Source organism: Tenrec ecaudatus, chromosome 8, assembly GCF_050624435.1.
Source record: "Tenrec ecaudatus isolate mTenEca1 chromosome 8, mTenEca1.hap1, whole genome shotgun sequence".
Classification (NCBI taxonomy): domain Eukaryota; kingdom Metazoa; phylum Chordata; class Mammalia; order Afrosoricida; family Tenrecidae; genus Tenrec; species Tenrec ecaudatus.
In genome coordinates this window covers 103,430,802-103,446,779 of record NC_134537.1, presented here as the reverse complement: position 1 = coordinate 103,446,779, position 15,978 = coordinate 103,430,802, and the positions used below count along the sequence as shown (strand labels likewise).

At 41.7% G+C, this 15,978-nt stretch overlaps 2 pseudogenes; both read left to right on the top strand.

Moving 5' to 3' along the window:
* The first annotated feature begins 3,188 nt into the window (after nt 1-3,188).
* Nucleotides 3,189-3,588, top strand: LOC142454436 (thioredoxin, mitochondrial pseudogene; annotated as a pseudogene).
* A 10,344-nt stretch (nt 3,589-13,932) lies between these two features.
* On the top strand, nt 13,933-15,083 carry LOC142455502 (protein Njmu-R1 pseudogene; annotated as a pseudogene).
* The last annotated feature ends 895 nt before the right edge of the window (nt 15,084-15,978 follow it).

Here is a 15,978-nt window from a genome sequence, read left to right as displayed (position 1 = left end):
CCTTGTGGTTCTTCTGTAAGGGGATGTCCAATTGTCTACAGATGGGTTTCCACTCCATGCGTACCCATCCTTTCACGTTAATATGTTTTTTTGTTCTGAGTCTTTGATGCCTGATACCTGATCCCATCGATACCTCATGATCACATAGAGAGGTGTGCTTCTTCCATGTGGGTTTTGTTGCTTCTCAGCTAAATGACTGCTTGTTTATCATCAAGCCCCAATAGGGCTATCTTTGTGGGCATTAAGTGGTATCTCATGGTTGTTTTGATTTGTATTTCCCAGATGGCTAAAGATCGGGAACATGTTCTCCTATGCCAATTGGTCATTTGGGTTTCCTCCTTTGTGAATCTTTGTTCAAGTCTCTTGCCCACTTCCTCAGTGAGCTATTCATTTTATTTCTTGTTGTAAAGTTGCGGGATTCTGTAGATGCCCTTTTTCTGATGTCATTACTAAATTATCTTTTCCCAGTTTTTGATGTAAACAAGTGTTTTATGTTTAGTAGGTTCCACCCATCTATTTTATCTTCCTCTGGGTGTGTGCCCTTCCTTATGTCTGATAGCCTACATATTGCCTGTGCTAAGGTTCTTAGCTTTGTCCCAATTTTCTCATTAATGATCCTGAAAGTTTTGGGTTTTACTTCGAGGTCCGTGATCCACCTTGAGTTTGTTCTTATGTATAGAGTGAGGTAAGGGTCTTGTTTCATTCTTCTGCAGGCCAATATCCAGTTTTTCCAGCCTCATTTGTTGAAAATGGCATCTATTTCCCATTTGGTATCTTTGGGCCCTTTGTCAAAAATCGGTCATCCTTATGCTGCTGATATGATTTCTGAGTTTTCTATTCTCTTTTTTTTATTTTAACAATTTATTGGGGCTCATACAATTCTTTTCACAGTTCATACATATACATACATCAATTGTATAAAGCACATCTGTACAGTCTTTGCCCTAATCATTTTTTTCTCTTTTCTTCTTTTACATTTTATTAGGGACTCATACAACTCTTACCACAATCCATACATATACATACATCAATTGTATAAAGCACATCCATACATTCCCTGCCCCAATCATTCTCAAGGCATTTGCTCTCCACTTAAGCCCCTTGCATCAGGTCCTCTTTCCCCCCCCCTCCCTCCCCATTCCCCCCTCCCTCATATGCCCTTGGTAATTTGTACATCGTTATTTTGTCATATCTTGCCCTATCCGGAGTCTCCCTTCCCCCCTTCTCTGCTGTCCCTCTCCCAGGGAAGAGGTCACATGTGGATCCTTGTAATCAGTATCGATGAAGAACACAGCTTTCCCCCCATCCTGGATGCTTCCTCCCCCCAACTACCATGATCCGAATTCTACCTTGCAGGGCTGGATAGGACAGAGGCTGTACACTGGTGCATATGAGGGTTGGAGGTACAGGGAATCCAGGGTGGATGATACCTTCAGGACCAAGGGTGTGAGGGACGATGCTGGGAGAGTGGAGGGTGAGTGGGTTGGAAAGGAGTTTTCTATTCTCTTCCATGGTCCAAGTATCTATCAGTATACCAGTACCATGTTGTTTTGATGATTGTGCCAGTAAAATAAATTTTAAAGTCAGGTAGTCCAAGCCCCCCCCACTTTGTTCTCCCTTGAGGAGTCCCTTGCCAATTCTGGCTTCTTCCCTTTTCATATGAAGTTGGTAGTCAGGTTGTCCATTTCTTTGAATAATGATGCTGGTATTTGTATCAGGATTTCATTGAACTTATATAGCTCCTTAGGCAGGATCAACATCTTTACGATATTGAGTCCAGCGATCCATGAGCATGGGATAGTCTTCCATTTGTGACGGTCCCTTTTGGTTTCTTGTAAGAATGTTCTGTAGTTTTCCTCGTACAGATCTTTTGTTTGTTTGCTTAGGTATATCCCTAGATGTTCAATTTATGCTTGGCTATTGTGAAGGGTACTCTCTTCTTGATCTCTTTTTCTGTACTCTCCCTCAGTGGTTTATAGCAATCCAATTTTCTCCTGCTGTTGATCTTATATCCTGTCCCTCTACCATATTCTTCTATCACTTCCAAAAATTCCCATTGTGGAGCCTTTGGGGTGCTCTGGATATTAAATCATGTCATATGAAGGTAGTGATAATTTCACTTCTTCTTTCCTCAGATTTATACCTTTGATAGATGTCTTCTGCCTATTATTATTAGCTAGGATCTCCAGGACAATGTTGAATAGAAATGGGGATCAGGGGCATCCTTGTTGAGCCCCCTTTTCAGTGGGAATATTTTCATATGTATTCCAAGATGTTTTGTTATGTGTGATTGTGTTCATTTTGAGCCGGAGCAATCTCTTGTTAGAGAGTAGAGCTACTCCTTGGGATTTTGCATGCTACAGTCTTTAGGGAAGCAGGTCACTAGGTTTGTTTTTGTTTGGGTTTACAAAGTAGGGTCACTGAATGGGTTTGAACTCCCAATCTATAGTTCTGCAGCCAAGCTCTTAATTTGTATTACAATTCTTTCAATGGCTTCCCTGAGTAGTAAAACTCGATCCCATATTCTTTCCTTTGAAATAGGCATTTTTGAGTCTATTCCACATATTTCAGCTCCATTTTCATTATGTTTAAACTATTCCCCTATTTCCACCCCAGGGCAATTCCGGTTGCAATATTGTTAAGATACAGATTGTCGTTCTCACGCCACTTACCTCACTGATCTTTTCTCGTCCTTCTCAAAGGAAATATGAAAGGAATCTCTAATTACTGTATTTAAATCAGCCCCTCTGACTGTCATCACAGCTTACAATTTACCTTCTTTGTAATGAGTAACACAATTTTCATATTTCTTCGTTCGTGTATTTTATTCATGCATTCTTTTAAAAAATCTTTTTATTGTGAATTAGGTGACGTTTTACAGATCAAACAATCAGTTTTATATTCAGTAATTCACACACAATTTGTTTCTAGTGATTCCTTGCAATCGCTCACTGAACAGTAATCCCCTACATTTCCCCCCGGGTTTCCTGTTTTCTTTTCTCCTTCTTTCCTAACCCTCTGAACTCTTACGTTGGCTAAATGCCGTTGCTTTAACATCATGTGTTTGCTTGTATGTTATTGTTGTTTTTGATAACCACATGGTCGGTGACATTACAGATATAAAGGGTGACTAAGGAGATGCGCGGGGAGGGCCCGGCTGTGCGTCCCTCCGCTCACGCTGCTGGGAGATGGCACAGCGACTTCTCCTGAGGAGGTTCCTCGCCTCCGTCATCCCCAGGAAGCCCCCTCAGGGTCGGTGGGCACCTCTCCCCTCCCGGGTCCTCCAGATCGCACAGGGCTCTCCTGGTGGCCAACAGTGAAACCCCCGTGGTGGTGGATTTCCACGCGCTGTGGTGTGGCCCCTGCAAGATCCTGGGCCCGAGGCTGGAGAAAGCGGTGGCCAAGCAGCATGGGAAGGTCCTGATGGCCAAGGTGGACATCAATGACCACACAAACCTTGCCATTGAATATGAGGTGTCTGCTGTGGCCACAGTACTGGCCATCAAGAACGGTGACGTGGTGGACATGTTTGTGGGCATCAAGAATGAAGACCAGCTGGAGACCTTCCTGAAGAAACTGATTGGCTGACACGGGGAGGTGTCCAGGGAGGGCCGGGCCCCTATTGTCAGCTCCCCCTGGCTGGCCCTTGGGGCCTGTGTCTAGGAAACATGCAAGGCCATACAGTTGCCCAGCCGGGGGGTATCCACTCAGGGGAGTGCTGCTCCCGCTGTGGACCCTGACCAGCTGTCTTCCTGACCACCGCCCTCCAGGGCTAACCAGTTCTCCCAGGAGGAGCAGGCCAGCCTGGGACCCTTGGGCCAGAACCACTGGTTCCCGTCTCCTTAGCCTTTTCTGATCAGAAGCCAGCCCTCCTCTGCCCTTGTCTCTCCTGCTGCTCCTTTGTGGCAAAAAACAAACCAAATGGAACAGTGAGAGGAATAGGTCATTCTCCCATCTTTTGTAGGTCTGTCCTAAAGAACCTTAGGGTCTTTCCTGTGAAGACAGGCTCTGGTCCCCACTCTGATTCGACCCAGTCAGCACACGACCCCTTCCAGGCCCAGGGGCGGAGAGCAAGCCCTGGCAGGGCAGGAACCTCTGCAAGGTCCCAGCACCCCCTGCCCTCCGCTTCTCTGAGCATGTGGCTCAACTGTGAACCAATCAGACCAATAAAAGGAGGGCTTGCACTGCCCACAGCTTCCTGTCCAAGAAAAAAAAAAGGGTGACTAAGGATCAAAATTTCTGGGGTTCCATTATCCTTTTCCTACCAACAAGCCTGGTCTTCTTTATGGCTTTGTGTTTTGTACACGTTTTTCTCCCACTCTGCTGAGGACCTTGTTGTGTCCTCCTTTTTAGAGCAGGTGGTAGTGGTAGCTGGGCACCATCTAGTTATTTGGGGGTTAGGATTATAGAGACTGATGTTTACGGGATCTTTTAATTTGCTGTTTATATATTGTTTCATATATTTAAAATTTTTCACTTTTCTTTCCCCAAGAATGATAGAGGCCAATGACTGTACTGTACTTGGCTACTAAAGAACTCCTTAACGCATTCGTATCATTGTACTATAAATTCTATTAGAGAAAGGACTTTGCTATTGTTATGAAGTGCAGCTTAGTAGGTTTTGACTTGCAATGTCATATATATATATATTGTCCAGTCTTTGATCACCCTCCTAATCATTGCTATGTCTGAGCCCATTGCGGCAGCTATTGTGTCACTGAAGCCTTCCTCTTTTTCACTGGCCCTTTATCAGGCATGTATTTCTCCCTTGACTAGAAACTGGACAGTAAATATGGAAGACCAAAAGAATGCACAGAATTATGGTGCTGGAAATGAATATACATATGTGATGGACTGCCAGAAGAACAAACAAATCTGTCTTGGAAGAAATACATTCAGAGTGATCCATAGAAGCAAATATAACAAGAGTTTGTCTCATACACTCTGGACACGTTATCAGATTCAAACGCAGTGATGAAAAATACCTTGACTCGTCGGGCACACCTTAGCCCTCCAAAGAACATCTTTACTTTTTAACACTGTAAAGAGGTCTTTTGCAGAAGGTTTGCCCAATGCAGTACGTAATTTGATGTCTTAATTTCTACTTCCATTGGTACTGATTATGGATTCAATTTAAATGAAATCATTGAAAACTTCAATATTTCCTCTATTTATCATGATGTTGCTTATTGGTCCTGTTGTGAAGATTTTTCTTGTCTTAAGTTGAGATGGGACCCATACAGAAGGCTGTGGGCTTGTTTCTTCATCAGTAAGAGCTTACATCACACTTCGTGTTTAGTAAGCAAAGTTGTATTGCATGTATACTATAGGTGAGACTGAGTTTTCCTCCAATTCTGATGCCATCCATTTATGTAATCCAATGTCTTGGATTATTGGATCAGAATATAGTTTGAATAAATATAGGGAAAGGTCCAACCCAGATAACACCTCTCCTGATTTTAAATTACACAATAGCCCATTGTTCTACTTGAATGACCGCTTATACATATGTACAGGTTTTGTATGAGCACAATTAAATGTTCTAGATTTTCATCCTTTGCAATGTTTTCTATGCTTTTTTATGATCAACACCGTCAAATGCCTTTACATAATCAATAAGACAAATAAAAATATATCTGGTAGTTTTTGATGTCAACCAAAATACTTAAACAACCGTATGATTCATACCACATCCTCTGATGAATCTGATTAGAATTTCTGGAAGTTTTCTTCTGATTAACTTTTATAACATTTTAAAAATCAACTTTAGCAAAACTTTCATTTACATACGATGTTAATGTTATTGTTTGAGACTTTGGACATACGGTTGGATCACCTTCCTTTGGAATGGGCACAGATATGGCTCTCTTCCAGCTGGTTTGCAATGTAGCTGTCTCCCAAATTCCTTGGCATAGACATGTGAGCATTTTCAGCATTGCCTATGTTTTTGGAAAAGTTCAGTGGATAATATTTCTTCCTGTAGTCTAGTCGTGTTTTTATTTCCACCAATGCCTTAATTGCAGCATGTGAGTCTTCTTCCTTCAATCCCATAGGTTCCTACAACTTCTTGAAATGATTGAACATTGACTATTTTTAGGGCACTGACTTTTGGCATTTTCCCCATTATGTAATCCTTCAGTGATAAGACTCCAAGCTTGTAACTTTGATTCTGATTTTTTTTTTCTGTTTAAGAAATGCTAAGCATGTTCTTATCTTTTTGTTTTCTTAATACAGGTTTTTTACATTTTATTATAATTCTTTACTTTGTCTTTTCAAGTTACCCTTTGAAATTTGAGCTCTTTCACCTCATTATTCCTCCACTTATTTAGGTACTCGATTTCGAAGAGCAAATTTCATAGTCTCCTTTTAAATCCTTTTCGTCCTTACCTGTCTTTCTAATGACCATTTGTTTTCTTCATGTATGATATTCTTTTTTTTTCTACATTTTATTAGGGGCTCATACAACTCTTATCACAATCCATACATATACATATACATACATCAATTGTATAAAGCACATCCGTACATTCTTTGCCCTAATCATTTTCTTTTTTTTTTTTTTTTTAAATCTTTTTATTGGGGCTCATAAGGCTCTTAACACAATCTGTACAGACATCAATTGAGCAAAGCACCCTTATACATTCGTTGCACTCGTCACTCTCATAATTCACCTTCCACTTGGGTTCCTGGAATCAGCTCGGTTTCCCTTTTTTTCCCCCCATCCCCCGCCCTCCCCGATCCCACCCCTGGTCCCTTGATAGTTTATAAATAGTTATTATATCTTATCTTACACTCCCCGGTGTCTCCCCTCACCCGCCTCCCCCTTGCCAATCTCCCAGAGAGGAGGTTACACATAGATCTCCGAGATCGGTTCTCCCTTTCTACATGCCCTTCCCTCCTGGTGTTGCCACTCCCACCGCTGGTGTTGAAGGGTTCGTCTGTCCTAGATTCCCTGTGCCTCCAGATCCCCACTGCACCGCTGTACATCCTCTGGTACAACCAGGTCCGCAAGGCAAGGTAGGATTGGGGTCATGATGATTGGGAGGGGAGGAAGCGTTCAGGAACTAGAGGATGGTTTTGAGTTTCATTGTTGTTACACTGAACCCTGAGTGGCCCATCTCGTCCTCACTACCCCTCTGGAAGGGATGTTCAGCTCTCTACAGGTGGGCATTGGGTCCCCATCATGCACTCCCCCTCTTTCACGGTGATGTGATTCTCACCACCACCCCACCTTTGATGTTGGAGACCTGGTCTCCTCTGTCCTTCATGGTCACCTATGTTGGTGTGCTGCTTCCATGTGGGCTCGGTTGCTTCTGGGCTAGATGGCCGCTTGTTTGCTTTCAAGCCTTTAAGTCCCCAGACGCTATATCTCTCAGTAGCCGGGCACCATCCGCCTTCTTCACCACACTTGCTAATGCACACTTTCGTCTTCAGCCATTATGTGAGGAAGGTGATCACACAATGATTGTTTTTGTTCCTTTGTATCTGCTACATGGTCCATTCAACACCTTGTATTTGCTTAGTCCGTGTGCTTCTTCTCTGTGGGCTTTGTTGCTTCTGAGCTAGATGGCCGCTTATTTGCCTTCAAGCCTTTAAGACCCCAGACGCTATATCTTTTTTTGATAGCCGGGCACCATCAGCTTTCTTCACCACATTTGCTTACACACACGGCTGTCTTCAGTGATCATGTCGGGAAGATGGGTATCCTGCAATGGCTGCTTAGCAGGGCGAGGTGCTATTGTATTGGGGGATTATGCATGAGGAGGCCCAATGTCCATCTGCTACCCTACTACTGAACCTATAAATATATGCATATAAATCTATTGCCCCCATAATCATAAATATATTTACATATGTACATGTCTGTATTTAGGCTTCTCTGTATGCACTTTGCCTCCTACTCCTTTCCTCTATTTCCTTTCGCTTTCCTCCCGACCCATTACCATGTTTGGCCTTCATTCTGGATTCAGTAGTTCCTCTCTGTTACCTTGCTCTTGGTCACTCCCTTCCAGTCCTCCCCTCCCCACCCTCCTCTGGTTTTGAACCATTCGCTGTTCCCTTGTTCCTGTGTTGGGCGACACCTCCTCCCTTCCCCTACCTCCCACACTCTCATGTCCCTCCAGGACCGTTGGTCCTGTTGTTTTCTTCTCTCATTATTTGTCCAGCCTATCTTGTCTAGGTGGACCTGCTGACATAGTAATATGTGCATACAAATGGATATGACTTTGACTGCACCCAAGTGGCCCATAAGAACATGGCTTTGACACATGTGTGATATTCTTAATGTCATCACAGAATTTATCTAGTTTTAGATCATTAGTATTCAGTAGGTCAAATCTATTTTGGAGATGGTTTCTAAAATCAGACAGGATGCACACAAGTTGTATTTTGTCTCTTATAGATTAAAAAATCTTCATTTTCAACTTTAACCTTCATATGAGCAATTGATGGACTGTTCTGCACTCAGCCCCTGTCCTTGTTCTGACTGGTGATATTGAACTTCTTCACAGCCTCTATTGATAGCTACTGCATGAAGTGAATTCCAACTCACAGTGACCCTGTGTAATGTCAACCTTCACCAGATCAGACAGGTTCATTACTCTCTCATCACATTTCTCAGATGTACTCAGCCTAACTCCTGTATATTCCATCCAGCAAGTTGAACACACATCGCCTCCTTTTATGTTCTGGAAACACAGGCATTGACAATGAAAAAGTTGCTGATTCTGCAAACTTTCATCTTGTTGATCTCTACCATCTTCTCTATCATCAAATCTGTGCTTTCTAATTACTGGTTCTCCTTCTGTCCAACTTTCACATTACAATAATTAATAACCATTGTGTCCTACTGTGTGCTCGATCAATTTTAGACAGCAGAGGTTGGTAAAAGTAAAAGTTAAAATTCTTAACTTTGGGCATTAATGGTGGGTGTGGAACTTGAATGTTTATTGTATTTACTAGTCTTCCCTAAAGAGATAGTGATATTAGCCTATCACTGACAATATTGTGTCTCAGGATATATCTTTAAATGAGCTTTTTGGCATGAATATGATACCATTTATCTTCAAAATGGCCAACATCAGCTTGTTTCAGGTCAATAATGTCTATTATATCCATATTTATGGATTCCATTTCATTCTTGTCAACTTTCAATGTTCCTAAATTTAAACATTGTGCATTCTACATTCTGATGATGAATGGATGTTTGCTGATGTTTCTTTTCATTTTCAGTCACAAGGCAAGCAAATTAAAGTCTCAAAAGCTTTACTCCACCCCCCTCATTAAGGTTGACTATACTCTGAGGAGACAGCTCACTTGAAGTTGTGTTATGCATGCCTTCCACTGTGAGGAGCTCCTCCTCTGGCACAGTATCAGGCAATGTTCATCTTCTAATTATAAAATTCTTACTGGATATTTTTAGATAAGTTGATTGCCAGGTATTTCTTCCTAGTCTTTCTAGATCTGGACGCTCCAGTGAAACCTGCTTATTATGAACCACTCTACTCTTATATGAAATATTTGTAACATAGGTTGCAGCGTGCAACATGGAAGCCACCACAATACAACAACCTAACAGAAATAGGATAAAGGCAAGGATTATACCTGTGTTCTTTATCATCATATCACCTTATTACATGGATTTTGTTAGGGAGGTGAAAAGTGCACAAATGACATAAACCAGCTAGTAAAGAATAGATTTGGCAAAACAATTGGTCTCTCTTTGATACTCTCTCTGGAGGCAACACACAATTATTTAAAATTGTAAATAAGGACATGATTCTCTTTGAAAGAGGAGGAGTTATTGGTGGTGGTGTTCAGTAACATTGAGTTGATTCTACCTCAAGGTGTTCCTATGAAGAACAAATAAAAATATTTTTATTGTAACCACTGCCGATTCATCTAGGGTCCTTTTCTGTTTTTCACTGACTCTATACTTTACATAATGTGCTGTTTCCCCAGATAATGATGTCTGTTGATAACATGTCCAAAGTAAATGAGAAAGTCTCATTTACTGTAGTCATCCTTATGTCTACAGGGATTTCTGGTGTACTTCTTCCAAGACAGGGTCATTCATTCTTCTGGCAGTCCATGGTCATATTAGGCTGGGTTGTCTATAGAAACCAATCATTGACACGCATTATCTATGTAGAGAAAGAAACTTTAAATCAAGAAGTAACTTTAGTCAAGAAGTCAGAGTAGCCCATTCCAACTAAAGGTCGTAAATCTGTTGCTAGCTGGGACCTACTTTAGACTCACAAAGCTGAAAGGTGGAGCAAAATGCAGGGAGATAGCAGGCTGGTGGATGCAGAGCCTCATGGATCCAAAGTCAGTGGAAACATGGCAGGTACTGAGAGCTCCCAGGTTGGCTCCCACAGTCAGGCAGCCTCCATGGGCCACCCCTGGAGGAAGGCACAGAATCTCAGCAAGGTGAAGGAAGAGAGAGAAGTTGGGGTTGTCCCCATTGACTTTTATAAAATGACTACAGCTCCCAGGAAGCACCTTCAGGCTGTGACTTAGCTGACAGTTTGGACTTACCCTATCCACAAGTGCAAGCTAATAAAAGATCTATCACAATGATATTTTAAATACTTTTCATCAGCACCATAATTCATGTGTATTAATTTTTCCTTTGCATTTTAATTTATTATCTAATATATGCACCCAGGCAATTGAACATATTATGTATGACTTGAAAGAGGCATAACTTTAGCCCCAAAGGGACATCTTTCTTCTTTAACTCTTTCCAGATGTCTCATACAGCACATTAAGATAATGCACTAGGTTGATTTCTTTAGTTTTTGTTTTTCTTTTCTTTTACAAAACTTTAAAATATTGAATTAATTGGGGTTTACATTTCATATAATCATTTTTTATTAAACAACTTAAACTACTTCTCAAACATACCAATAGCTAGTTTGGACCCACACTTTTTTCCCTTTTCCCTCTTTTAGAATACTATCCTCCCCTTCTCTCAAGTTAACACTTGTCTACTCTCTTGCCTATTGTCTCCCCTTCTCCCTTTCCCCTCCTACCCCAAGGCACCATTAAAATCACTCTTTTGGTGTGAAAACTTAGTCTTGGTTTATTCATTTATATAGTGGTCTCATACCATACTTGTTCTTTTGTGATTAACTTCACTCAGCAGAATATTCTCCAAGTCCACCCATGCTGTGAGGTCTTCACACTTTCATTCTTATTCGTCAGCAATGGCTAACATTGCCCATGTGCACCGCAGCTCATCCAGCTTTTCACCCAGGTTGTTTCCACATTCTTGCTATTGTGAACAGAGCTGTGACGAACATAGCGGGCATGTCTCTGCGGATGCTGCAGTGCCTCTGTTTTTAGGCAATGTACCAAGTCGAAGGAATGTTGGGTCATGTGATATTTCCAGTTGTTTGAAGAAATGCCATACCGATTCCCCCAGGAGATGGACAATTTCACAGTCCCACCACAATATAGGAAGGTTTCCAATATCTCTGAAAACTCCCCACCATTTGTTATTTCTGCTCTTGTTTGTTCTTTTTTAACTGTTCTCTCAAGTTCGAAGGTAACTCATTGTTTTTAGTTTTTATATTTGACTCTCTTGAAAGGGTAGTGATCATGGACATTTCTTCATGCTTCTTGGCTGTCTAGATATCCTCTTTAGTGAACTGCCTCTTCACATGCACTGCTGAATTTTGATTGTTTTATTTGCCTTTTTCTTCTTCAGATATTGTAGTTTTTCACAGATTTTAGAAATCAGTCCCTTGTCTTATGTATCACTTCCAATTCTCAAAGTTTTTTATTCTGGTTATTTGCAAGTTTTTCTTCTTCTTCTTCTTCTCTCTCTCTTTTTAAGTTTTCTGGGAGTTTGTCAATTTTATCAATCCTTTCAAAGAGCAAACATATTTTTTGTTAATTTCTTCAATTTTTTTTGTTTTCTGATTCTAATTCATCTATTTCTGCTCCAGTCTTTTATTCTGTTGGCTTAAGGTTTATTTTGTAGTTTTTGTTCTAATAGCAGAAGATGTGTGTTAAAGTGTTGAGTTTGGTTCTCTCTTCTTTTGTATGTGTGAGTTTATTGGTATAAACTGCTCTGTGAATAACTTTTCTGTGTCCCAAAAGTTTTGGTATGTAGTATTTTCATTCTTGTTTGTTTCAAGGAATTTTGAAATGTCATTCCTTATTTCTTCAATTACCCACTAGTTTTTTGTTCTTTTAAAAAATTGCATTAGATTACCATTTGTTTTCCAAAACCACTGTTTGGGGAGCTGATGCAGATATCATATCATTCCATAGCTTGATCACATCAAGCAGTATTGTACACTTGCCACCACAATCACATTCAAAATATAATCTTCCTTCTTGAACTCCTTGATATCAGCAACCCTTTACCCCACTCCCCCAGTGTACCCCCAGGCACCCTTGTTCTACTTACTGCTCTATAGGGCCATCAATCCTGGGTTTCATATACTGGACAACAGAAAAATATATAACAAAAATTCAAGAGCATCAATCCCATTGACAAAGTTCATCTAAGATAAATATGAGCAAAAAGCAAGGAAATAAAAACCCCAGAAAATGTTAAAACCACATCAGGCCCAACATACATTAAAGGAGAGGTTCAACTGACAAAGTTTTAACCATTCAAGTCAGTTATCGTTTCGATTTCCTATAGTCATCTCTCCAATGTACTCTGCTTGGTGGCCAGGTTCTTCCCTCCATTATGGATTGAAGGAAATCACCAGAGGATTTAGTTCCTCTGTGAATCTTGTGAATGTTTCTTGGGCTCCCATGGTCATCCATAGCCTTGCGCAAACTAGAACTTCATAATTTAGACTCTGATACTATTTCCCACTTTGTTTCAGACTGTATGATTTATAATCCTTCAGTCACTGATATTGGTGAATGTCTTCCATGTAGACTTAATTGGTATCTCACTTAGATGGCCGTTTATTTGGAAACAAGCCATTGAGACCCTAGACACTATTTTATTGGATAGCCAGGTACCATCTAATTTGTTCACTACCCACCTTAGAGTGAGTATCGAGCAGGGTGATGATATAAGAACTATTTTTTCTTAAATTGGAGCCAGTATTTGGTGTGAGTCCAAACCCAGTGCTTGATGTATGTTTTTGTAGCTGCCTTTAGGTCCCTTTAGAGACCTCCTTATTAATTTATGGTAGAGAGTCTTATTGATCATATTCTTGGGGACATAAAGATCTTCTCTTAATATTGTCATTGATTAGGCCCTGGTATGATTTTTTAAAAAGCACTGTTGAGAGAGGGATATTGGGCCAATGTAGGTTAATTCCATATCACAATAACAGAATTATTAGCTTATACAGAACCAATCCTTTCATGGCTAGTCGCTATTTACACAATGGGAGATGTTTATCATCAATGACATTTTATAGTAATATTCACTGAAAATGTCCGTCACAGGTTTTCTGGACTAATATATATCTTAATTCAGCATAATTCACCTACCAGCATTTAGATAATCATGGTATAGCTGACATCTGTTTCTTCAAACACAACGAATTTTAGGTCCTTAGGTTACAAACGTGTTTGAGGTAGAACCCAGTTCACTGAGCGGAGCTTCCCCAGCAGCCCTTTCTGGTACAGGCTTTGGAGCATGTTCTGAGCCTTGAAGACCCAGGATTCAAAGCCTCAGTGTTCTCTGTCACTAAATACACCACAGGCCAGAAAGCAAGACTTTACAGATTGAAACACATCGAGATCATTCGAATCATCTTCTCAGCCCACAGAGCCACGAAACTGGAAATCAACAACAGAAAGAATGAAAAAACAAATATAAACACTTGGAGATTTAAGAGTACGCCACTCAAAAAAGCCTGAGTAATAGCCCAAATAAGAGAAAATTCAGAAGTTCCTAGAAATGAATGAGAATACTATTACAACACATCAGGCTGCCCGGAAACCGGGGCTATGCTCCCCTCTTTGCAAGGATCGCTGGATGGGGTCGAAAAGGAGCTCCAGAGCAGGGAGGCGGGGGCTCCACGGAGGAGCGGAGACTCAAACCACCGTCCAGCGCCACTACTGCCTTTACAGCTACCGCGGAAGCAGATGGGCGCTGCAGCAAAGGGACAGTGCTGATGGAAGTGGCACAAATGCAGAAACGCCCGCCAGTGACGAATTCAGCCTCTCCTTGGTGGACCCTAATCTCCCATCCGAAGCGGAGCCACAGCTGCTGTTTCCTTGTGAAGCGTCTTTCTAAGGCGGCAGTCTTTGAAGGTCTGGGGAATGTCACGTCCATGGAGCTGAGTTCTCCAGGTTACCGAGTCGGTTGTTACTACTCCCTTTTCCAACACGACCCGCTTCCCGAAAGGCAACAGTGCGCCCTGAAGCTCCACCTTCCCAATGTGCGCTCTGCGTTCTCGGAGGCTCTGAGAAAGGACTTGAGCTTTTCAGGCTTGAATTGGACACATACATTCAAGAGCTGAAAAATAACACATGCATTCAAGAGCCACATAAAATCCCCTCTGAGCAACTGGTGTGAGGATGTTGTCCATCTGATCCAAAGAGTCGTTCTTCTCTTCCAGGAGAAACTTACCTTTTTGATGCGTGCCGCACTGAGCTATACTCCCGTCGACGTGATAGAATCAGATGGAAAGACATTAGCAGACACGTGTGTGGCAGGTTTCTGAGTGTGGCCAGTCTTCAGGGACTTATTCATGAAGGCACCATGACCTCTCTGCGCATGGCCATGACGGAGGCGCAGCACAAGTCTGTGGTCATCGGCTGTAGTTGGTCCCTGACCTCGATTCTTCAATGCAGGAAGCAACCGGTTTTGTGAGGATTGGATGTGTGCCTTTTGTAAATGGGGCAACCCATTTCTCTCCCGACAAGTACTGGAGAACTTTAAATTGAAGGCCATACAAGACACAAATAATTTGAAGCGGTTTATCCAACAAGCAGAGATGAATCATTATGCTTTATTTAAATGTTACGTGTTCCTGAAGAACTGTGGTAACGGCGATATTCTTTTGAAGATTGTCAAAGTGGAGCATGAAGAAAAGCCAGAAGCCAAGAATGCGGTAGCCATCCATGAGGAATTCATGAAAGAAGCGCTCCCCTAAATTGTGTGACAGGACCACGTGTTCGGATAATCCCATCGTCAAGTCAGCAGAGCCCCGCCTTGGTATTTGAAATTGCAGCTGTCATTGCCTACAGAATTACTGTTGAATATGCTTTAAACTCATTTCAGATTTTTCCTTTTCCTTTTTAAAATTTAACTCAATTAAACCCAGATCTCTGAGGACCATCTTTACTAAGTTCTAGATAGAGACCTGTGTGTTCAAATTGTGAACTTTTAGTCGGTCACTGGCCCCATGCATTCTGGATCCCAGGGAATTGTTGCTTTAAAAATGTCAGAGGTCATTTGATGGCTTCTCTCAGGCATTTGCTGCTGTAGTCAGCAACTTTTCCCCTCAGAAAAAATCGTAATACTTATTCCTCAATGGATTGTTGCTCCTTTTTTTTTTGAGTGAAAGTGAGTGAGTGATTCAGTGTGTGAGTAAGAGTGAGTGAGAGTGAGTGACAGAATGAGTAACAGTGATAGAGTGAGAGAGTGAGTGAGAGAGTAAGAGTGAGTGAGAGAGAGATTGAGTGAGAGTGAGTGTGATTCAGTGAGTGAGTGAGAGTGAGATTGAGTGGCAGAGTGAGTGAGAGTGAGAGTGAGTGGCAGAGTGAGTGAGAGAGAGTGAGGGTGAGTGAGTGAGAGACTGAGTGAGTGAGTGTGACAGAGTGAGTGAGTGAATGAGTGAGTGAGAGTGAGTGAGAGAGTGAGTGATTGAGTGAGAGCTGGTGAGTGAGAGAGTGAGTGAATGAGAGACTGAGTGTGACAGAGTGAGTGAGTAAGAGAGTGAGAGAGTGAGTGAGTGAGAGTGAGTGAGAATGAGTGAAAGAGAGTGAGCGAGAGTGAGAGTGAGTGAGGGAGTGAGTGAGAGTGAGTCAATGAGTGAGAGAGTGATT